Raw genomic sequence first — 24276 nt, 5'->3', positions numbered from 1 at the left:
GCACGTTCTTGCTTTATCCTGCACAAGCTAATGCTAAATCTACCCTTCTCTGACCCATCTCTTCACCTAAGCTACCTTGTCATTTTAAACTTAGTGGATGAACACTGCTTACTTGGGCCCTGATATAGCAAAGCATTTAAGCATGCACATAACATCAAATGCATGAGTAGTTTTCTATGCACTATCCTATAGGTAGGAGTGGGACTGAAATGTGCATTGACCTTGTATTGGCCCTCTGAACAGGGGTGAATTTCAGCTCCTGTGCATTGATTTCTTATTAGTGTTGCAAAATCTGTAAGGGATATCAGTGTCTCACTTTTTGTGCAACAGACATTTAAACAAGTTTAAGATGACAGGCTAAGGGAAGGGAAGCAGTACATTGGATTCTAAACAAATTCAAGACAAAGTTTGGAGAATTAGGAGCTGCACTGGAGAGATTTGACTGGGGTCTGATTCTCCCATGCACTGAAACTTACATGGAAAAGCTTTTAGCATCCACAGTTGTTCTGGCTAATTCTTCAGTAACACACAAATAAGCTTGATTAATTTGACTCTCCAGCATGCTGCTAACTAGATTCTAAAGGAGAAGGCAACTGTTTAAGTTATCAAAGGCATCACTCCTTACGCTGTTACAAAACCAACCAATATTCAATCTAAAATGGTTGCTAATAAGTATTAACTCCTCTTTCAATTGTTCCACATCAGTCATGTTTTCCTCTTGCTGTCCCTCATGTACATATTTTTAGCTTCATTATTTCTTTGAAGATGTGCCTGAGTGATCTGTTACTTATCTGCTTGTACATACCTCACAATTATCTTCGTGGGTATTTCTCTCCATCCCCCTGGAATGGTTTTATTTCTGGTTTACTCTTCTCTGATGCTTTCCATGTGGGTGGCAGCATGTTCTTTATCAAAAGAGACATGATTAGTCCATTCAGAAAATGTAAATGCAGCTGTGTGTTATGCAGTATTGGACAAAGAAAAAAAAAAGCAGCAACAAAGCCAGTCAATAAGACACAATGTTAAGCCCTATAGGTAGTCCAGAGTAATCATGACTTGAGTCACATTTTAAGTTCCCAGTGGCTGTAAATTAACCTGCTGAATCTGTGTAAAAAAACTGTTTCATGACAGCTTATCAGGATGCAGTCCAAAATTAGCTGAATAAGTGAAATGCATTGAGTGTGCCTGGGCTTTGTAACCAAAATTAATTTTGATTCATAGCTCCTTATCGGTTGTGTGTGGTTTCATTTATCCCAAACCTCAGTCCTACAATTGCAAATACTGCTGCTTTACTGGTTTCAAATGTTGGAAGTATTTTTCATTGAAAGATATGCAGTAAAATAAAATACACATTTCGAGAGACTAAGTGCTAATACCATGGATGTGTAATCAAAATAAATTATACAGAGAGGTTGCAGTGCATCTGTCAGTGTTACAAAATGGAATTCTTAACTAAGTAGTGTTAATGTGTTCACATTCCCTTGAATGCTAGAACTGAGATCTAGAGTAACTCAAGTCACATTTACTAACTCATATCACACCATCTAAATTACCATTGTGCACTGGTTATTCACCCCAAAAATACATGGGATTCCTTATCAGAATTTATCAATTTAAGATTCTATTTATCTTGAGAACTCATCTGGCCTCTATTACTGCAGTATCTGAGCACTGCAAGTCTTTAAGGTACTTATTGTGGTGAAGTACTGTTATTCCCATTGTAAAGATAGGAAACTGGGGCACAGAGAGGGCAAGTAACTTACCCAAGGACACACAGAAAACCTGTAGTGGAGCAGGGAACTCAAACTAGGTGTCCCATGTCCTAGATTAGTGCCTTGACCACTTTTTCTGACGTTCTCAGACCTGGATCCCTCACTCCCTATTTAGGGGCCTAAATAAAAGTGACCCAGTTTTGAGAAGTAATGAGTTCTCACAAATCTCATTGCTATTAGTGGGAGCTACAGATGTCCTAGGCCATTTATTTGGGTGCCTAAATGTAGGATTAGGAGCCTAATTTTAGACATCCAAGCCTGAAAATAGAAAGGGAGTACTTGTGGCACCTTAGAGACTAACCAATTTATTTGAGCATAAGCTTTTGTGAGCTACAGCTCACTTCATCGGATGCATCGGTTAGTCTCTAAGGTGCCACAAGTACTCCTTTTCTATTTGCGAATAGAGACTAACATGGCTGTTACTCTGAAGCTTGAAAATGTTGGCTTATGAAAATTATGGTTAAATTTAAAGAAACAGTGGTAAGGGCACCATTCCTGTCCCCCATTTAAAATCAGAGTCATGCTGTTAAACAGCAAAAGTCACTTTTTCCTAGGATACAAGCATCCAGCTGAATCATTTGTATTCTCCCTGGGGTTAAGGAAGCTTGCAAAATGTGTTCGCAACTGAACAGATACTTCAGCTCACAATGACACCAAATGAATGTGTAAGCACCTTATTTAAAGTTTCTGAATTACATATGGATAGGAATAATTAAAGCTTTTTAATTAAGGAAATCAAAAAGTCAACACCAAAATCCCTACGTTAAGGAAGAGTTCTGCAAATTAGTATTATGATTATTATTTTGTTCTGTGTTTGTAAAGTACCTAGCACCATGGGGTCCTGGTCCAAGACTGAAGTGCTTAGGCCCTATTGCAATGCGAACAACCAACAATTTCTCAAAGCAGTAGTATTTACAGTTGCACAGAGGGGCACCAGTCAACTATTAAGTACCCATTGTCCTAGCTGCTGTGAAGACTTGAGTAAAAACACTGTCTGTGATCCAAAGGCTCACAAAATAGTTTTAAAATAGTATTTTAAAACTATTTGTTGTGGTAATGCTAGCATGTGGATAGGTGTAACTAGTAGAGAAAGTTATTTAATGGAAAGATTCCCCTTGGCTTCACTGAATGTTGGACTAAGCCCTTAGAGATGTGTGGCCAGATCCTCAGCAAGTGTAAATCAGTGTAGTTGCACTGACTTCAATAAAGATTGGCCCCTTTTAAACGAGATGAGGATCTGGCCCAAGCTTTGTAGGTTTCATTCACATCAGGTATTTTCCCAGCTCTGGATGGTTGCTAAATGAGCTTTTCTTCACTTCACTGTCATGTTCTTTAAAAGATTGCTTCATAGTCTATCCTTTTTATATTTCTCCAATTTCACAAATTGTTTTAAATTGCTGAGTGTAAAGCAGCCCCCGAGAGTCGCAATGATTGTTCATTTGGAATGTCTGTTTCCAGCAGGATGTGTGCCAATTAAGAGGATTTGACTGTCCTTGTCAAAGAAGGACACATCCCTATGGGGCACATCTGGGATGTTAGAAGAGTCTCTTATTTCCAAAGGCAGTTTTCAAACTCTTGATCATAATGTTGTTCCTGAAGTGTTGCAACTACTCAGGCTGTTTGAAATTTTCTGTCAAAACATTTTCTCCCCATGGAAAACTGGCTTTTGGCTAAATGAAAATTTTCAAGGAAAGTTTCTGCTTCCCTCAAAAATTTTCATATTTCATCAGAAAACTGAGACCCCCTTCCCCAAAAAAGTTTCAAACTCTTTGCTCTTTGGCAGTTTTGGGGTGACATTTTTCAGTTTTCATCCCTGGAATAATTGGTTTTCTGGTTTCCAACCTGTTACCAAAAAGTCAAGAATTTTCTGCTGAAGATTTTTGGTTTCCATCATTTTCTGCAGGAAAAAGCAAAACATTTTTTAGAATACAACAACACTGCCCATTTCCACTTGCAAGATTGTGGAAAAAAAATGTAGCCCATGCCACACTGATGAGTAATCATTATGGGTGAAAGAGCATTTGCACGTGTGGGGCTTTCATTTATCTGTGAATTCCTTATTCTCTGTATCCTGGAGATATTGTTTACTTATCTGCAGGCAGCTCTTCCCACTGCCAATTAAGATTCTACACATACAGATGTAGAGAAGAATGTCATTCTCCAATTGCTTCACTGATTCAAACAAAACTATTGAGTATTACCCACAGCACAATCAATGGACATTGCCAAGCTCCAGTCCTGTCCTTGTTACCTTCATTAAATGAACGAGTGGTAGCTTTACTTGCTTTTAGGATATCCATCTCTGCAATGTGACATTGGACAGATGTCCCAAGCTTCATCAGAACAAATTATATATATATGAAAAGCCCCTGGGGCCAAAACAAATAGAAAGGCTTGAGGGGAGCATAACTGATGTGCTCACACAAAATCAGTCTGGAGCCTGTGAACCATGGCAGCTAAACAAGATACGTGGGGAACTTTGACCGTTTGGTTAATCACATAAAGACTTTAACCTTTAGGTCAAGTAAGTCCAAGTTACTCCCACCTTGTATCATTTTGGTGCTACATATGACATTGTATGGAGACTCACTCCAGATATTAGTGGGATAAGTATCCACAACTGACCCCATTACTGGAGGTCTCAAAGACACCAAGGGCTGAATAGTCCAGTGGAGTTAATGGAGCTAGGCAGATTTACACCAAATGGGGAATCTGGCTCATTGTCTAAATTTGTCAAAGACTTTTTTGCCCTCCCACTATAAACCTTTGTTTAAACATTTTCCAGACCAAGGAAGCGTTGCACTCGAGAGGAAACTCACCGGTATTTTTACAGTGTTAAATAGCTGTATGTAAATTTAGAAGATCATGAGACAGTTCCTGCAGCCACCAGATGTATTTCACTGCAAAAATCAAATCTTAGTATCTGCCATATCATGTTTATTTGTCAGGACTGAGTTCCAACGGGAAGATGCAGGGAACCAGGAGTATAATAAGGTGTGTGAAGAGGAGAAAGTAGATTAGATTAAAGCAGTGTGGTAAGCACACGTTCATCAGCTCTGAAGGAACATAAAGGTCTCCTGCTTGAAGCTTAGCAGTTCACCAGTGTCCCCCCCCATGCTTAGGTTTGGGCTTCGACGCTGGAGTCACCCTCAGCAAATAGCAAACTGGGCCACGTTTATTCCTTATTTATGAGGATGAATAAAAACAGCCAACGAAGACAGCATGGTCAGGGCATCAGTGGTTCATTTCTGCCTTATTCCCCCCCCAAATTACTCATACGCAGCATTCAATAATTAAAAACATTACTGGGTCTTTATGGCATTTGAATCTGAAAGATTATATGCTCCCAAACATAATGGGATGGAAACATTCATGAATATATAGAGCTCTGTTAATGAGTTTTTGTAATAAAATGGATAAGGGAATAATACATATTTTATAACTAGAGCCAGTCCCAACTATTAGTTATAAATAATATTCATTACGGATATCATTATTATGGTAGCCCCTAACTGAGATCAGGCCCCATTGTAACACATACTATGAGACAGTCCCTGCCTTTAAGAGCTTATAACTCTAAATAGGCCTGACAGACAAAGGAAACAGAAAGAGGGATAAATTGACTTGTCCCTAGGTCACAGTAAGGATTAGAACCCGACACTCCTAGTGCTCAGTCTAGGACTCTATCTGCTAGGTCATAATATTTTTGGAGTCTAGTGAGCCTCTCACTGACAGTGGGTTTACACCAATGTAATTGTACGGAGGCGATTGGAGTAACTCCTGATTGCCACTACTGAAAGTGGGTGGAGAAATAGGGTCTGATGCAATGCCCATGGAAGTCAGAGGAATCTCCGATCTCTGAGCCTTGGCTCAGCCCTGATTAATGTAGCCTTTTTGGCGGTTATCAAGTCATCCCTGAACTGAGCCTATACAGTATTTGTAAAACAAACACACACCATCCCATAATCATCAAAATTAATAGTTTTCAGCCTAGGGTTTGTTTACAACTGTTTGCTTCAGACATTCAGCATTCGCTATCCGTCTTGTGACAGGTCACCGGCATCACAGAGCATTCTTTCTGCTCCCTGATAGGATGAGTGAAAGTTTTAGAATAGAAGAACAAATATGTAATAGTGAGCTGTCATGACATATTTTGTGCTATAACTTGTACAGCTTCCAGGATATGTGGACATTTAAAAAAATGCCTGGCAAGCATCTAAATATGACCTCATGTGAGCCAAATTCAGTGAGTTTAAAAAAAAAAAAGTGTTCATAAATCATTGTTTGTGAAATATTCAACTCACTACCAGTGATAACTGCAGAGTTCACGGAGACTGCACTGGATGGGACTTCAGGACACCAGAGTCCTGTTCGCCACTTTAATGTTGATCTGCTGTTTTGTCTATTTAGACCAGTGGTGTCCAACCTTATTACACAGGAGGGCCACATAAACCCAAGCACAACCTTATGTGGGCCAAACAGATACTGTTTTTATGTATTTAGAAATAAAACAGTCTATTTAAAAACAAAGAGAGAAAACAGTGCATAAAATGTGCATTAGGATTACAGAACACAGGAAAAAGCCAGTAAACACAGCTAAACTAAAATGATGTAAACCCAACAAAGCGCTAATGGATCTGCCATTAGTCTACTGTGTTGAAGTAGGCTGTGGGCCCTATGAAATGCTCTGGTGGGCCGTGTATGGCCTGTGGGCCATAAGCTGGGCACCTCTGATTGAGACTGTAAGCTCTTGGGAGCAGGGACTATCTTTTATGCTTTTACATAGCACCTAGCACAGTGACGTCCCAGGAGCCACGGCAATGTCAACCCTAGTAACGAATTGACAGACATTTCACAGAGTTTGGCATGTGTACATTTCTTACTTCTTTGCATTTGGATTCCAGTAAATCTGCATAGAGCTTTTTTTAAACTTTAAAACAAAACCTTAGCAGTCCAACAGACCAAGTGTTCATTCACCCCTGTGGAGAAGATCAGCACAAGGCCTGGGCAGCATTTAAATCAGACTTAAACCAACTGTTTTCTGCCCCTCTACACAAGGTCAAGTTCATCCCAATACAGTTAGCTGGGTCTATTGCTACAGTAGCAATGACCCATGACCCAGCCATTACTTCTAATGGCTCTTCAGTGCTGTGGCATAACTCCTGTGCTTTGAAGCTGATCTGCTTTGCAAGGCATTGACAAATTGAACTTTATTTGAACACATATGGCTGGAATAACCTTTCCTGTGTCTAAGGGCTTTGTCAGTATTGCTGGCATTACGTGATTTGCAGTAAGGGGAGAAGCAACAGATATTTCAAGGAAACAGGGAGCAAACAGTATTGCTAGGGTGTCCGCCATGGTTCTCAAAATGGGGAGTTCCTACCAGCCTGTCATTTTGGGCTACTTGCTGCCCTGTACAATCACCACAGCGAGTGCCTGGATTCACACAAGCCTAAATTCTGTCTGTATTTGAGGTCACCCTGATCTCCACATGGGCAGGAGCATTTCTCTGTAGTTACCCTTTTCTAGGAGAACTTGCCCAAACACCCATCTCCTCTAATTGCTGCTTAATCTCACAAAGCAGAATGCAAATCAAGACAAGAGAAAGGATAAGCAATTAGTGTGACTGAGATCTCAGATAGTTTGGGATAGGAAAGGAAACAGACGGACAAATGGACAGCAACCAGCTTTGCTGGGACTAGCAGTTAAGGAAGAACAGAAAGTTTATAGATGTAGCAATCGCAATGGATTATGCACGGAGGATGATTGCCCGGCATTGCTCTGTCACATGCTTGCTGCAAGCCACTCCTCTCGACATTTTTCTCAGACCACCAGGAATTTCTATTTTCAAAGCTCCCTACTCTCTCATGCCATAGGGCTCCACTCAAAGAAGAACGAAACCCAAAGGCAAACTGAATCACATGCTCAGAAAACTCCGTTTGGTTCACTTCTCTCCCAACCGCCATTTTCATGCACATCACAAAACCCACAGTAGCTGATCCCAAATGAATGAGTTACAGGAGACATGGTTTCTGAGAGCTTAAGTTATTTGGTTTGAGTAAATCTTTCCCCCTTTCATTTAACAGACCCTTTCCTACAGGTTAGGTGAAACCAAATACATCCACTAGTCTAGGTTATAAAGCATAACTAGAAATCTCTTACTACTTCCCTCCACCCACGTTGCTATTCCATTCTGTCTACAGAGCAGGTCTACACTTAGAATGCTGCATCAGCACACCTCTGCTGCTGTGGTGCTTAAGCGAACACACTCCTGCACTGAGAGTAGGGTTACCACATTACAGGTTCCCCAAAAGAGGACACTGCCAGAGGAGGTATTGGGGAGGGGAGGTTTACAGTTGGGGGAAGGGGCACTGGGGAGGGATGTACCTGCAGCAGGGGTACTCACTGGAGGTAGGGGGCAGTGTCGATCCTTGTCAGAGTGGCAGGGTGGCTGAGCCCAGGACCCAGCGCCAGTCAGTCAGCACCTCCTTGAGGGCCCCCCTTACCAGTGCCGGCAGGATCCAGCAGCTGCAGATGCAAGGGAATGGACCAATTGGAGCTCTCTCTGAGCTGCAGCATCTGCTCTGCAAAAATCCTGGACATTGACGTTGTCCAGGGAGCTACTCCCCATCAGCATAGTTTATCCACTTACCCAAATGGTGGTAGCTATATTGATGGGAGAAGCTCTCCCATTCACAGAGTGCTGTCTATACAGGGGGCCAAGTCGGTGTAAATATATCATTCAGGGGTGTGGATTTTTCACACCCCTGAGCAATATAATTATACCAATACAGGTCTGTAGTGTAGACCTGGCCTTAGTCTGATTTAGACAACATGGCCTTCAGCAACTGATAGTGAGTTGTTAACAGCTGGATTTCACCTGTCCTGATTGCAAATGATTGGTGTACTTCTATTGTCTGGGCCAATTTGTGGGCCATAATCTCTGTGGGTGTGACTGGGTGCAGCTCCCTTCACTTCAATGGGTTTCTGCACAGTTACACCTGCAGAGAATTTGTCCCAGTGTTTTCTGACCTATCACCCACTAGCAAGGAGGAAGGCATTATTTCCATAACTAGTTAATCTTTTGCCTTCCAGCCTGGCAGGCTCTGTTCCATCCAAAATGTTTGCACTGGCTCTTTATCCATCCTAGAGATGTGTCAGACCTGCAAATGAGATTGGCTATTTCCCTTTCTGGCATGTATTGGTGCCTCTGGTGCAAACATTACCTACATGCTGAAGTCAGTCCCAAAAGGTCAGAACTTGAGCCAACTTCACCTTAAATCATCCATAAAGGATAACTAGTTATTTACATTTATCCCCATAATAACTGGGATGTCAGAGGGATCTGTGGGCAATAAGTAGCCAATCAGATTACCTGTTTCCACATATAGGCCCCCAAAATTAAAACAAACCCCAGGAGTCAAGAAATCTAATGGAAACATGGCAGAGCAAAGCTGTCTAAGGAGGATGTTTCCTAAAATTCTTTAAAGTGTCCAATCATCTTTAAGGGAAAAATTAGCTGATGGCCCAAAACAGAGAAGGATCATGTCAGATTCTTCTCCAAATCTCCAGGGTCTGGAAATCTTACAAGAGCAGGCTTTCTAGTAAGAGCTCCAGGAGAAAAATACAGCAAGAACATCCAGTATTTCAGCTTCTAGTACCAACTGAAAGGTGGAAGTGCCAGGATGCAAGGAAGTGGAGAAATACCTCGTGGAAGGGCAGTGTATCGACTGTGGTTTGATTCTGAGGTTTAGACAATGGATGGAGTCACTCTTTGTCTGAACGGATGCACTTATGGAGACTGATTGTTAGTCTGCCTCAAGGCTTTTATCTGGCTTACGGAATGGTTTTTAGATACCGTTGAGCTTGTTCCACGGAGAGCCAGATCGTGTAAGAGTTTGGAGGAGGCACCAGGCATCAGTCTGCATGCACATTGCTCCACGGGGAGCTGCAGTTGCTGCACTGTACAAATAGTTCTCTTTATCAAAAGCCAGTTTAAGTTTTCCAAGCATGGAGTCCTTTCCTGTCATTACTCAGCACACAGTAGATGGAATAGTGCTCACTGGGCATTTTGCTTGTATTAAGGATTGGGCTGATAGCATGCAATACAAGACAGCCCCATTTCATGTTTCTGCTCTGCTCAGGTAAAACAGAGTATTACGGTGGCTTTTTAGCCTCAGCATTACTTCCATTTGACTTTCAGTGTTTGAGACCTTTAGGATAAATCCTTGTTCTCATTTTCCAGACAGGTCCAATTTCCACCCCAGCATCACTGACAGCAGGATTTTGCCCCGAATGATTAGAGCAAATGGGATTGATGGAAAAATGTTGCCTCTGTTAACTTCCAGTCCAGATTAAAAAGCACTGCCTGTGTGATCTTGTGAAGATGAGGGTCACTGTGACACATCTGATTACAAAAAGCCTTTGCTCTGAAAGGCCAGGTAGTTTTCAGATTCACAAGAGTCTACTTTCCCTGTGGAAGTATCAGCCTGAAGCAGTTTGCTCTGTGCTGCCTGGGGGCTGTAGACAATAGGCTGGGACCCTGGAAACAGACTCTGTTGTTAGGTTACAGTCTGCACAGGTGCTGTAATTGGACTTCCAGATCCTAATGAGCCAGCCTGAGAGTTGATGCAGTCACCTGGGAGACGGAAGCGCTGAATGGGACAGCCACAAGATAGCAGACACTGCAGAGCTCTCACTCCATCTTAGCTTGGGAGGAGGTAAGGTGTGTTTGCAGCCACTTGGAAGTACTGGTAGAAAACCAGCAGTTTATAGCAGGGCTCTTCTGTTGTATTTATTTGTGCCACCCTAACAAGCAGCAGGTGATGGGGAGTGGTTACGCTGGAGAGAACTATCATGTCACCCACAAAGGGTGATGAGTCTGAATGGGGAATGAGCAGCAGGAGCAGATGGATTCTAAGGAACAAGAGTCCAATTTTACACTCCCAGTACATGGAATAGGGAGTTCAAGGCTAGCATTTTCAAAGAGCCTAAAACAATGCGGTGCCCAAGTCCCCTTGGAAGTCAATGAAAGTTGGGTGCCTAAGTACCTGGGTCTTCTTGGAAAATCCTGTTCTAAAAACAGTGGCTGGATTAGCTCCCAGATGCTTTTCTTCCCCTGCTATCAACTGGATGTGCTCTCATAACCAATGGCCCTCAGAACACAGTTGTGAAGTAAGCCAGAGGAATAGTCAGTAGACTGCTACTGACCCAGGAATATTGTGGGCATGGGGGCCAGGGTGGACGGGTGGGAAGCTCTCTGCCTTCTCGATTCACTTTCTTAATGCGTGTTTTGTTGCAGCCTTGATGAGTCACACAGAGGCCATGCTCTGTGGAATTACGTGATCTAACATGGCACGTCCTGTCACATTGCATCTTGCAGTAACTCAGCTCCTGGATGCCTCATTGCTTCACAGGCTGCCTCCCTGCTGTACATTCAGATGGGGAAGATCTCTCCCAGGGTGCAGAATGGAAGGGAGTGCAAGTTCATTGCTCTGTACTTTTGCACTGCATTGCATGTGCATTTTCTTTCCCCAGTCTGCAGTTGGATGTCACCAGGAAATGGATCTCTGTTGAATTTACACCAGGCTCAGATTGCTAATGGCAACACTAAATAATATGGGTCCCAATAGCAAGAGCTATGATATGCCATATAACACTGCACCCTGCTAATGACTACTCTATGCTCCCTTTTGCAGTCTGTGCCCTGGCATTCTCCAGCCAGTTTCACTATAAGCAGCAGTCTATTGAATGCCTGACTGAGATTCAAATATATTTCTGCTTCACATGCTTTAAGGGCCAGATCAAAACAATGACTTCAGTGGGAGGAAAGGCAGGCCTGGTGTCAATTCTACTGGAGAGGCCTTCTCTTGTACCACAGCAGGATGAGAGAGATGCACTGTGGAATGGGTTAGGCTGGTCCCCTCCATGACATGAATAAAGCGAGCAGAGAGGAAGAACAGCCCAGGGGTTTGAGCACTAGCCTAGAATTTTGCACAAATCTGTGCTCTACCCCAACTTCCTGTTCAACCATGGGCAAGTCTCTGAGCAGTAGAATGGGGGAATAGACCCTTCCCTACCACCGAGGGGAGTTCAGAGGATAAATACATTAAGGACTGTGAGGGGGCAGAGAAGTACCTTAGACAGACAGTGCACACTCCCAGCAGGGCCACAGCCTGTCCCAGAAGGAATGTCCAGATGTTGGTGCACTAGGATAACCAAACAGCTTTTTGGGGGGGAATTGGGTTTTTGACCAAACTAAATGTTTCTGGAAGAGTGTCCTCCTTCTGCAGAAAATGTCAGTTTTGCCATCAAAAACCTGACATTCCTCCCCAAAACAAAAATGGTTTCATCTTTCGGTCGAAAGCTTCCAAAATGTCAGTTAAGAAAACGCTGCCAGGGTGCCTCCTGAGAACTGCAGTTCAGCTCCCCTCGTCTCTGCATCTCCCATGATGCACTATGGCCAGGCAGTCCATGGCAGGAACTCAGCAAGAGTTAGAGTTCAGCACCTGTGTAAGTGTTTCTTCGAGAATAAGGACACGCTCCTGAACTGCGGCCGGTCAGATAACTGCTGGAAATTTTAATGGAGAGCTACAAATCAAGAATGCAGGACTGCAGAGTCTGAGAACTGCATAGGACAAACGAGCTAGATCTTAGCTGGTGAAGAACGACATATGTCTATTGACATAACAGGTTTACTCACACAGTGCTGCCTCTGCATGGACGCATTGATGAGGACCTCTGAGGTCCCTTCAGCCCTACATTTCTATGGCTAGACATGTGTAGAACAGGATGAGGGCATTGCAAGTCAGGATGAAGGTGCAGTGGCAGAGCTAAGTGGGAACAATGATTATCCAAGAACATTAGAAATCAGGGCTGAAGAGCATTGACAGATCTGCATGAGGTGAGGGGGGGAATTGCTATGTACCTACTCTATGTCAGCATTTTTACTCACTCATCTTGAGAGACAAAGCACTGGGTCATGTAATGTTTACTTTTAGTTTCAAATGCAAGGAGCTAGCAGCCAGCCTAAAGCAGACAAATCTCTGGTTGATTGACACTCCATAAATCAGACCAGAAAGGATCTATTAAAAGAGGCTTCACAGCAAACATTAGTCATGTGGGGTTCTGGGAAAAAACCTTCCAACACATTTTCACACGTATTCACACAAACAAACATTAACTTGCTTCACATCCCCCTTGAATTAGCTGCTTTGGCAAATAGTTTTAGAAAATGAGTTTCCTGGCGGGAATGTTCACAGAACGATCAGATTTTAAATGAACAGATGTTATAAGTGAGATGCAAATATTTGAACTTCTAAATCTGAAGATTCATTATTTTTTATTACGGCAGAACCTAGCAGAGAAAGTCACAGTCAGGACACACTGTGCTGGCTGCTGGACAAACACAGATGGAAGCTTGAGTCTAAAAAAGACACTTATCCAATCAGGGAAACCGAAGCAACACTATGTATCCCATCAAAATTAAGCAGTGTGGCTCAAATGTTGGGTATCAAATATTTAGAATGAACAATCTACAGACAAGATCGGATAGAAAAAAAATGTGAGGGAAGGGGAATTAAAAAAAAATCTTTAAATCCCCCCACCCCCATTCTCACCCCCAACTGGTTTGAGGACATAATTCTTTAACATTTCAACCAGCTCCAAAACTAGCATAAACAGAGGGGGATGCGGGGGGGAGGGGAAAGTGTCAAATATTTGAATTAAAACCACCACCAAAAAAAACTAGTACAGATCAAAAATTTGCAGAAATTCAGTGGATAAACTCAAATAAATTCCAGTATGCTTTAAATAGCTCAAGGAGAATTCAAACAAAAAAGGAGGTTAAATTAGTTTAATTAATGGCTCAGTTCTGGTCACGTGGAATCCAGTGCATGGGCAATGTACAATAGTGTGAAGGAACAACTGGATCTTTGGACAACATGGGACATAAGCCCACAGGAATTGCCCATCTAGATCAGTATCCCATCTTGGATAGTGGCCAGCACCAGATGTTTCAAAGGAAGCAGTAGCAGCTGTGGGATAATCTGCACACCCCCTCCCAATTCGGCTTCATCCCAGTCTCTAAAGATTAGAGATTGTTTTAAACCCTGAAGCATGAAGTCTAATATCTGTAGTGGGGTGGCTGAGGCAGTATCCTCTTGTGGACCTTCCAGGTGCCCTGCTGCGACCCTGGATTTCCCTGTGGGGGAAGAAGTCTCTGTCCAGTGTCCACTGAAGCAGACTCCAGCTCACTGGCTAATTGCCCCTTCAGTCCCATCCTCTTTTGGGGGGCGGGGGGGGGGAGAAGATGGTTGGAGAGCTTTAGACCCAAAGTGTTCTAAAACAAGAAGCAAACCCAGTTCAATACTGGGCCTCCCACCAGCCTTCCCCTGGGATGTCCTTGCCCTTTTCTTCCAGCTCGATTCAGACACCAGGGAGCCAGTGATGTTTAACTTCTCCTCCTGCTGCTCTGGTTAGCAGGCCAGTCTCTCCTTAACTCAGCAAGCAAAGCTCTTCTCAGGTGGAGACAACTCTCCGTCCTTCCTGGCCAATCAGCCCTGAACTGAAGTGAATCCAACTGACTCCTTTTATTCCCCCCTCCAGGCTTAACATTGGCTGTAGGTATAGTGGGGTGGGACTAACTGGGCTCATCGATTCTCCTTAACCCCTTCACTGCTGGCATTGCAGTTCAAGCTCTCCAGCCTAGGAGGGGAGGGGTCAGGTGGGCTTGAACCCAAGCTGCACCATCCACACTGCGATTTGTGGCATGATAGCCTGAGCCCTGCTAGCACAAGTCTACCCAGGCTGGAAGGCGGAAGTCTGTCCACAATGTAGCCACACCCCTTGAGCCAACTGGATTCAGGAGAGCTGCAGCAAAAGAAGGTTCTTAATCCCCACCTTCTTATGCTCAACGAGTGAAGCACCCCCATCCCCACATATTCTTTCAGAGAAAGATGAATAGGTGTCTCTCCTCCAGCTGTCAGGCAGGAGCCAAATCTCTGTCTCTTTCTGAAAGGCAGGTGGGTAGTGAGTGACATGCTGTTCATCTGAAAGGGAAAATTGCTGGTGGAAACTATATTGATTAACACCCAAAACTGCGGATTTCATGGATCACCCAGGTGTGGGCTCATAGAAAAGTCACCTTGCTCTGAAGGGGAAAGTGACTCACACAGCCACAGCTGCTGTTCCGAGTCTGCAAGGACTTTCCGTGCACTTCTCAGGTTTCCTCAATGGAAGTGGAGTTTAAAATACAGGTTTAAGTGATTTATGGCTTGGGACAAGATGTCATCTTGGAAGTCCTGGAAACTACATTTGCGGGCGGAGGGGGTGGAAAAATGGTTGTCTTAGATTCACAGATTCCAAGTCCAGAAGGGACTGTTGTGAGCATCTAGTCTGACCTCCTGTACAACACAGGCCAGAGACCTGCCCCAAACTAATTCCTGCTTGAACTAGACCAGATCTTTTAGGAAAAGAAAAAAAAATCCAGTCTTGATTTTTAAGTTGTCAGTGATTGAGAATCCACCATAACCCCTAGTAAATTGTTCCAATAGTTAGCCTCACTGCTAAAAATTTACACCTTATTTCCACACTAACTTCATCTCAGTTCAACTGCCAACCATTGGGTCTGATCTCCCCATCCTGCAGGGGTTCTTGAGATTTGAAATTTCTCCCTCTCCCACAAGGAGATTCCAGAGAGGAGATTAGCGCTGTTCTGTTTCTACTCACTCTGGTTTTCTGTGCCCTAACCTCTCCCTAGACTGCCACCGGGAAGATGTGATTCATGTTACCAAATTAACGCAGCGAGCTCTGAACAGTGCAATTATCAAGAAATGAACTGCTGTGAGTAGAAAATATTGTGGCACCAGCAAAAAGAATCGTTAAAGGGAGTGACACAAAGGCCCATGAGGCGGGGAGGGGGGAGGATGTTCCAAGCCCAAACCACAGTTTTAATAGCAGTTCTGAGCATTTACAGGTGTAAGTGCTTGGTGCTTCATAGAACATAGCTGGGGAACATGCGCACGCTTTCTAGCGAGCATATTCAATTAGACTCAAGGCAGAGCCCCAATGGCGTGCAGCAATATTACTGTACCAGGGGCCAGAGATCCTTGGAGTTAAAATATCCTGTACTTGTACCTGTGACTGACAGAGGGCCCAAATCCTGTAGTAATGGAAATAATATGATAGATGCAGGCAGTAAACCAAATACATGAATAATAAATGGATTTAAGTAGTTAAAAGGGGCTGGGAAAACAACTTCCTTTAGAGATACAGTCAGTGCTTAGAGCTGTTTAAAGTTTACATGCTCCCCACACTTAAACAAAACAGCTCCTGGATTTTGTGCTCTTTGCTCCCACCACTACCCAGTGCTTGGTGAGCCACTGGTTTATTGAAGCTCACTATGGAACTAGGGCTATGCCTGGCTAGTGTTTTACCTGCCAATACTGAAATATCAAATGCTGAGCCAGATTGCAGATGCCAAGATCCCACCCAACCGCAGCACTGGTGCATTAACATTTATCCTAGGCTCACAGAGGGCCATCTCCTCAGCTGGTGAACTTAAGCATATGGAGTGACAGTGAGGAACTGGCCCCCCAAGACCTTGTTCTTACAGTTGGTGGCACCCCTGATATCCTCATGGGGGTGCTTTACCTGATCCTGACTCAAGGCTGGGTCCTTCCTCCCCTCCATTCATTCCCCTGTTGACCTTGTCTCCTCTCCCTTATCAAGGCCTGTAAACTATGCCCTTATACTCACCCTGGGAAAATAGATGGGAAGCCATTAGATTCTCTCCTCTCAGGCTAATGCTGCGCTTCAGGAATTCACAGCACAAATTATTCAAGCAATAAACATATCTGTGTCACTCATCTTCTTGGCCCTGCTAGACGCCTGGGGGTTGGGAGGTCAGAGCCCAGATGCTTCTCCAGAGTCTGTTCTCCCTTTACATCACATTTCTTACAATGCTGCTGGAGGAAGAGAAGTGTGTGTGGGGGGGGGAGGGGAACCTTCCTCTCCAAATGCCCCCAAAATAGTCTCTCTCCCAGCTAGTGCACCAGTCTGCATTTTCAGAGGTGGCAGGCGGTGTGATTCAGGGCGGTATTGCGGTGTGTAAGTATTGCTTAGGAATTTACTTCGACAAGGCAGAAATGCCTTCAAGGTAAATCCATCTTTAAATAGCTTCCCCTAAGAGTCCTGGGAGGCTTGTAGTCATTAACAATGTGGGTGCATCTGGGTGTCAGCAGTCAGAGGAAACATGCCAGCTGGCTAACCTTGCACGTGAGAAGCATCTTAGGAAAGGGAGGCAGGGCTGTTCCGAGAACAGAACTGCAGCCTCTGCCATGGCTTATGTTCGGGTAGGACTCTGGATCCGCGTCACTGAGACGGCCTATCAACTGAACGTTCCCAGCAAACAGATGGTCAGTGGCTGGACCCACAGCTGAGTAAGCCATGAATAATCAACCAGAATCACCACACTGAACTCCGAGAGCAGGCTTGAGTCAGTAACATCTGTATATAGCGATTAGCCCCCCTGCATCCCACACAGCTGCTGTCTTATTCTGTGGGGAAGGGTGGGATTCCAGCAGGTGTACCTCACTCATGTGCTGCCTATTGACAAAATCGCAACTGGCTGTGAGAGTTTTGTGGAACTTTCCAATGATTTATGTGAAAGTCTTTGGTTTTGGTTCACTGCAATGCACATCCTTCTCCCTACCCTTCCTCAGTCTGCTCTGAGTTCCATCTAGGGATTTAGCGGGTGGTTTTCTTTAAAATTCGCAACAGCAGTCTTAAAAGTATGTTATTTTGAAAGACAAAATGGGAAAGAAAAAAAGATAAGCATCCACAGAAACAGGGGCTTGTGGACAAGAACAGCAATGCCTCCTACTAGGCCAAAGACAAGTCACAGAGCAGATCTGGATAAGAGTGAGAATGTACACCTGTATCTTACGAGACCTTTGCCTGGATTTCATGCTACATGTTGCCCAATGAGATATCAGGGGGTCAGCCCTCTGTCTGGCTGGGAAGCTCTAGGTCTCTGCCTAATGAATGTTTCATGACTCAGACTTTCGCTAGCACCTTGCCCGGAAGATGAAATGTTTTGCTGTGAACAATATACATTTACCAGTGAGACAGCAGGCTTGGTTGCCACAAATTTAATTAGAGTAGTAATACTGGCATTGCCAACAGACCCAGTTTTTTAAACCAGGAAGAGGGCTTTGGTTATTAAAGAAAAGAAGAATGCAGGTGGGTTATCAGTTAGCTGGAAAGTTTGTAGACTAGCAAAGACAGGCCCAGCAGAGATGAAAGTCCTACATTTGCAGAGATGCTGAAGGTGGGGCATTGAATGACGCTCTCTACTCAACATTAGGAATATACAGAAACCACAGACACAGATGGCTTCCACCTCATTTACTAACATATACAAGTCCTCCTACCTGGGTGCATTCACTGCAGCTCTGGCAGGGGTCCGTTGGCTACAGCAAGTGAAAACAAAGAGGCCCTGTACAGGGCTTCCAAACTATTTAAAGGGATACCAACTAACTCCCACACACAACCGTTCTGAGTGGTCTTCTGCATTAAAAATAAACCCTGCCAGATCTTCAGTCATCCTCAGATGCAGCACTACTAGGGACTGTTCTGTGCTCTAGGATGTTCATACATGAAAACACATTCATCACATATATGGTGCTCTGTCTGCCACTGCCAATTTGGAAGTATGTGTGTAATACCATGGCCTGCTGTGCTAAAATGTTCATGCAGCAAATGGCTGGGCAACTTACACATTCCAGGGCTAACCTGCTAAGCTTATGCCTTTCCCAGTAATCAAATATACTGCTTAAATATTTACAAGGAGCTTATGGGGAGCTGCTGAGTATAGCAAAATTGTAGGAGTTGGCGTCTCTACTTGTTTGGTGTTTAATCAACAATGTACAAAAGATGTAGCCCAAAACTCCAATGGGGGATTCTAATGTAACTGGCAGTTTCTGATAAACTTTGAGAGCTGCCTTAACATAAAGCCTGTCAAAGTCAGATTCAAGACTCACTGATTTTGTCAGACCACTCTGTTTATTAGCAAAGCACTTTGCCAATGCGCCCAGATATTGCACCCAGATATGTGAGCCCCTCTGAGACTCAATCACCTGCAAAGAGTGCAAGCCAACCCATTTATACAGACAAGCCAAAGCCAATCCAACATAGGAGACAAAAGGAAGCAGAAACTGACAAATATACATCTTATTTGCATACTAATAGGTTTCAGAGTAACAGCCGTGTTAGTCTGTAGTCGCAAAAGGAAAAGGAGTACTTGTGGCACCTTAGAGACTAACCAATTTATTTGAGCATAAGCTTTCGTGGAGCAAGCTTATGCTCAAATAAATTGGTTAGTCTCTAAGGTGCCACAAGTACTCCTTTTCCTTTTGCGACTACAGACTAACACGGCTGTTACTCTGAAACCTATCCTGAAGATGTGCCTTATCTACTCTGATTTCCAGTATCATGGACATAACATTGCCGAGTTATGTATAATGCTTTCAAAGCAATAGTCAAACATTGGCTGGCTCTATTAAATATAGCAAAGGTGGAAACTGGGTCAGCAAAAGTCTGTGGCAATTAGTTGCACTACTGTACAGCATGATGATGATTTGTATGACGGTAGCACCTAGAGGCCTCAATTAATACTGTGAGGCTATTGCCCAGGCTTTGAAAAAATCTGAAACCTTTCTGTTTTCAGACACCAAGAAAGCAATAAATGTAGGGGCAAAAAAATTCAAAAGTGGGGGGGGAGGACAAATCTGTTTTAAGATGAAAATGTGTGTTTTCAGTTTTCTGGTGGGGGAAAAAAAATAAAAAATGTCAAAGGAAGTAGACACTTTCTACAAAAATTGTTACACAAACTTAGTTCTCCATTAAAAATGTTTTAACAGAAATTTTTTGGCCATGACCAATCCTGAGTCTCAGTCCATTGCTTTAACCACTAAACCATCTTATTATTTTGATGCCTCTGATGTTGGCAATACCATTCAAACCCAGGCACCAAGTTAATGATGAGCTGCCAGGCACAAAGAGGGTCGGAGCTGTAATTGGATTGTTGGTTTTTTTCCCCTTGTAACATCTCCTGTAGCAAAGTGCTCTGGCTAACCAACTGCACTTAGTTTGTTCTGCAGTTACTGTCATTTCACTGCTTTCATAAAGGAAATGCAGGCAACTTAGAAAACCTTTCAGTGCATTTGTCAAAGTGCTTCTTTGTCCTGTTGAAAGACTATCAGCAATAAAAATAAAAAATGTTCCTTATAGCAATTTTTGTCAGTGATTCAAAATGGACACGTCATCACTCCCATGCTTAACATTATGCTGTCAGAATCCCCTGATTAGAGAGATGAGGTAATATCTTTTATTGGACCCACTTCTGTTGATGAGAGACAAGCTTTTGAGTCACACAGAGCTCTTCAGGTCTGGGGGAAGAATTCCTCCAGTGTCTATTCAGGTATAGTGTCTATAGACTGCATGCATCCGATGAAGTGAGCTGTAGCTCACGAAAGCTTATGCTCAAATAAATTTGTTAGTCTCTAAGGTGCCACAAGTCCTCCTTTTCTTTTTGCCAATACAGACTAACACGGCTGCTACTCTGAAACCTATAGAAATAGAGACAAACTACTTTAAGGACATTATTAAGTTTACAAATCAAGCCCTCAGAAGTTAGGAAATGCCAGTATTAAGGTTGCCCATGCACCCTTAAGTTACCCCTCATGTGTGCATTATGTTACAAGTCCTTAGTTACATGATCACCTACTGGTTTTTCCACAAGACCCCTGCCTCATTCCATGCACAGCATGGCCAGTACTCAGCGAATGAACAGCTAGTCAATATTTTTTGTTTTAATGCATGTAAAGCCTCCAGGCTCCAGGGTGATGGATGTCACTCTACACTGCTAAATAAATAGATCCCCAACTATGATGCTCCAGGGAATCCTGAAATAAAGAGCTGCTTTTTATTATTATTATTGCTGTAAAAACACAATTTTTGCAAAGGGCACAGAGGCACTTACAGAAGTCACACTGAAAAGCAAGAGAGAACCTTTCAGCCCATTTATCAAAGTGCCCTCAATTCCCACCTGCAGGCAGGTGAGATGAGAATAAATTGATAGTTTAGAGGCTAAACAAGTTTGGTTCCTCTCACTCCTCAGCTGGACTGTGAGGGTTCTTGTACATGAACCAGGTGGTGACTCGGCTGGCTGATTAGCCAAACCCTTCCTTATCGCTGGCCATTTTATGAACAATCGTGCTTTACCGTAAAGCAGTGTGATTTTCTGTGAGACACTGAGGAGTATTTTCTCTTTTCAAAGTAAGAACAATGCAAATCTCCCTCCCTTCTTGGGAGTCAAGAGCACATTCTCATGATTCCTTTCTGAAATTAAAATAAAGGTCATGTTCAAGGTACCATGGCCATCACACCATGGGAGGCAGTGTGCAATCAAGTGCTGATCTGTTCTCTTTCCCAACTTCCATAACAGGCCAGGAACGGAAATGAAAATAAATCATTACTTGGGTAACTTTTATATCTTTTGCTTTGAAAGGGTAGATTTTTATGAAGAGACACAAATTACACCCTATAGTATAAAGAAAAGGAGTACTTGTGGCACCTTAGAGACTAACCAATTTATTTGAGCATAAGCTTTCATGAGCTACAGCTCACTTCATCGGATGCATGAGCTGTAGCTCACGAAAGCTTGTGCTCAAATAAATTGGTTAGTCTCTAAGGTGCCACAAGTACTCCTTTTCTTTTTGTGAATACAGACTAACATGGCTGCTACTCTGAACCCTATAGTATATTTGCAAATTAGAATCTTTTAGCTCTTTAGGAAGTCATGGGGCTAGAACCAGCAGTTCTCAAGCTTCATTGCACTGCAACCCCCTTCTGGGGACACAAGTTACTACACGACACCAGGAAGAAGGGCTAAAACCCAAACCCAACTGCCCTGGGGGGAGGCTGAACCCAAAGCTCAAGGACTGCAGCCCTGGGCAGGCAGGGGGAGTAACCTGAGCCTTGCCACGCAGGCCCGAAGCCAAAGCCTGAGCCCCACCACCCTGGGCAGCAGGGCTCAGACTTTGTCTTCGGGCCTAGCAACTCTAACGCCAGCCCCGGTGACCCCATTAAAAGAGGGACACAACCCTCAGTTTCAGAACCACTGGGCTAGACTAGGTCTCGCTAAATACATGCCCAAGCAAAGGAGAGTAACGCCCTTGTACAATATACATAAACCTTGGGTCCAGGCCTATAGTAGGAAGCAGGCACTGTCCACTCTGCCCCCTGGAAATGACAGGGAACAGGTGGAACTTTGACTCTACCCACATTCACACTAGACAAAGTGTCTGAGCCCATGCAGGCAACATCTGCGTACCAGCAGCAAATTGTTACTCCCCGTTGAGTGAGCAGGCAGGGAATTGTACCTTTGAGTCACGCTCCCTAGGGCTCTGCTCTTAGTGTATCCTGCAGTGGCATCAGGATTGCTCAGGTTGTGCCAAAAATGACAAACTAGCCCTGAATGTCAATGGCTACATTCTATTCTCAAATGGCTGCGTGGCCTTCCCGAGCCTGTTCCAAAACCCATTAAAGTCACCGGAAGGCCTGCAGTGAGAGGATGCCTGCAAACAGTAAGTCATTGTCAGAGAATTGTTTTACAGATTTAGGGAATTTTGTTGAGGGCTTTTTTTAAAAAAAAGCCCTGCATGTCACACAAGTTTCTGCCTTCTCTTAAGGTAGTTTTGCATTATCAAAGGGCAATGAGAGAATAGAAACAGTGATATTACTGCATTTAGCATGGATTCTTCTCTTCTTCACACTGAGTCACTTAAGCTAACATTTAATTAATTTGTGACACTTTGACAGTTTTCAAGAAGACATTTGTAGAGCCATCAAGCTGCATTGATAGGACTGTCAGACAAGCACCTTTTGAATTATCAGCTAATAAGGACCCATACGCAACAAATTTACAAGGTTTATCATACAAATTGTTCTCTGAATGAGCAAAGCACACAAAGCTCAGAGAAATACAAAATACCCCATTGTTCACAGGTGAGCTTGATATTTGCAAATGTTTTGCTATTTTGATCACTTACTTTATTTAATAAATCAAATTTGGCTTTGTCTTACCTTAAGGAAAGCAAAGAGGCCTTGTTGCAGCACTGCCGAGCCAGGCTGGCTTCAGTCTAGCCACTGTCCCAGATTCCCCTGAGTGAGTCGGGGTCTCTCAACCTTCCCAGTTTGGATTCAGTATCAGGCCCAAGCCTCCACAAAGGCTCATGAAAGCAGCTTCTCTAGCCACCTTGGCTTTTCCCCTTACCTCTCTCAGTGCTGCCCAGACCATCTCCAGCCTTCCCTTCAATCTCCTACTAGAGCAGCTTATCTCCCTCTTGTAGCCCTTTTGTCTCAGCCCTTTATAGAGAACACCTGACCACCCCACCCCCAGCAGGGCTGTCTGGCCCCAGGCTCCCTGGCCCTTAAAGGAGCAGGCCACCTTGTTATAGGTCTCTTCTACAGGGGATTTGCCAATACACCCAAGATTTTCAAAAGTGACTCGTGATTTGGGGGGTCCAGCTTGAGACCCCATAGGAAGTGGTGAGCATTGAAAATCAGGCACCATGAAGACGTCTCAAGTTGGGCACCCAAACATCGAGGCACCCAAAATAACTAATCACTTTTGAAAAACCCCTCACCTTTCATTTGTGAGATTATCCTGCGCCCGACCAATGTCTGGTGGGGTGACGGCTTAACATTCAGCTGTAGATCTGCGCCTTTAAATCCAACAGACCTCGTGTCAAACACCCCAAAGTCACCTGAGCATCTGAAAGTGCTGGGAAATGAATGGATTCAGCCATGCAGTACCACTGAGAGAGAGAGAGATCAACACTGTTACCCCCATTGCACAAACAGGGAAAGTGAGACACAGGAGGTCAAGTCCCTTGCCCAGTGTTACACAATGAGTCAGTCTCAGAGCTGGGAGCAGACCCCCAGAGTTCTATCTCCCGGCCCCTTTGCTGCACCGACGAGACAATATTCCCTCTCCTGTACTTTGCAATATTTGAAGTAGCCCATTTGCCTTGATGACACCAGGTCAAGGCCAACCAGGATGGAGCTAGCTCCACATGACCTCAGTGACCAACTTCACTACAATGCACAAGGGCAGAACAGTACCATAATGTGTCTGGTTAGCACAAAATCACGTGTTCAACAAGTGCCCTGCTCCCAGATGGCAGCCTGGGAGGGGGAGCCCTTTTCATCCCTCACTCGGTCGTTAAAGTCCTAGTCAGCAGGCAGGCTTCACAACGCATTAAGCTGCATCTATGCAAACTATAGAGTCAAATGCCCTTGGGTTGTGCCCAATGCCACATGTGCAGTGACTGCTCTTGAAAGATGAGAGCCTCGTTCCTTTCCACTCAGAGAGGAAACAGGTTTAACTTAGACACTGATGGGGAAAGAAGGCCATCCCTCCTCGGGCTGACTCTAGCAT

At 43.9% G+C, this 24276-nt stretch overlaps 1 protein-coding gene and 1 long non-coding RNA gene across 2 annotated transcripts in view; one reads left to right on the top strand and one right to left on the bottom strand.

Moving 5' to 3' along the window:
• The window catches only part of DRD2 (dopamine receptor D2), a 64603-nt gene that overhangs the window by 4643 nt on the left and 35684 nt on the right, over positions 1-24276 (top strand). The window lies entirely within an intron of this gene.
• On the bottom strand, positions 832-23171 carry LOC122463578. The gene is made up of 2 exons (XR_006287058.1): positions 22920-23171; positions 832-905 (listed from the first exon to the last, which is right to left on the bottom strand). It is a non-coding gene; the product is annotated as an uncharacterized LOC122463578 (long non-coding RNA).

Source organism: Chelonia mydas, chromosome 22, assembly GCF_015237465.2.
Source record: "Chelonia mydas isolate rCheMyd1 chromosome 22, rCheMyd1.pri.v2, whole genome shotgun sequence".
NCBI classification, from domain to species: domain Eukaryota; kingdom Metazoa; phylum Chordata; order Testudines; family Cheloniidae; genus Chelonia; species Chelonia mydas.
The sequence above is the reverse complement of the archived record's forward strand: the minus strand, read 5'-3'. Positions and strand labels throughout refer to the sequence as shown.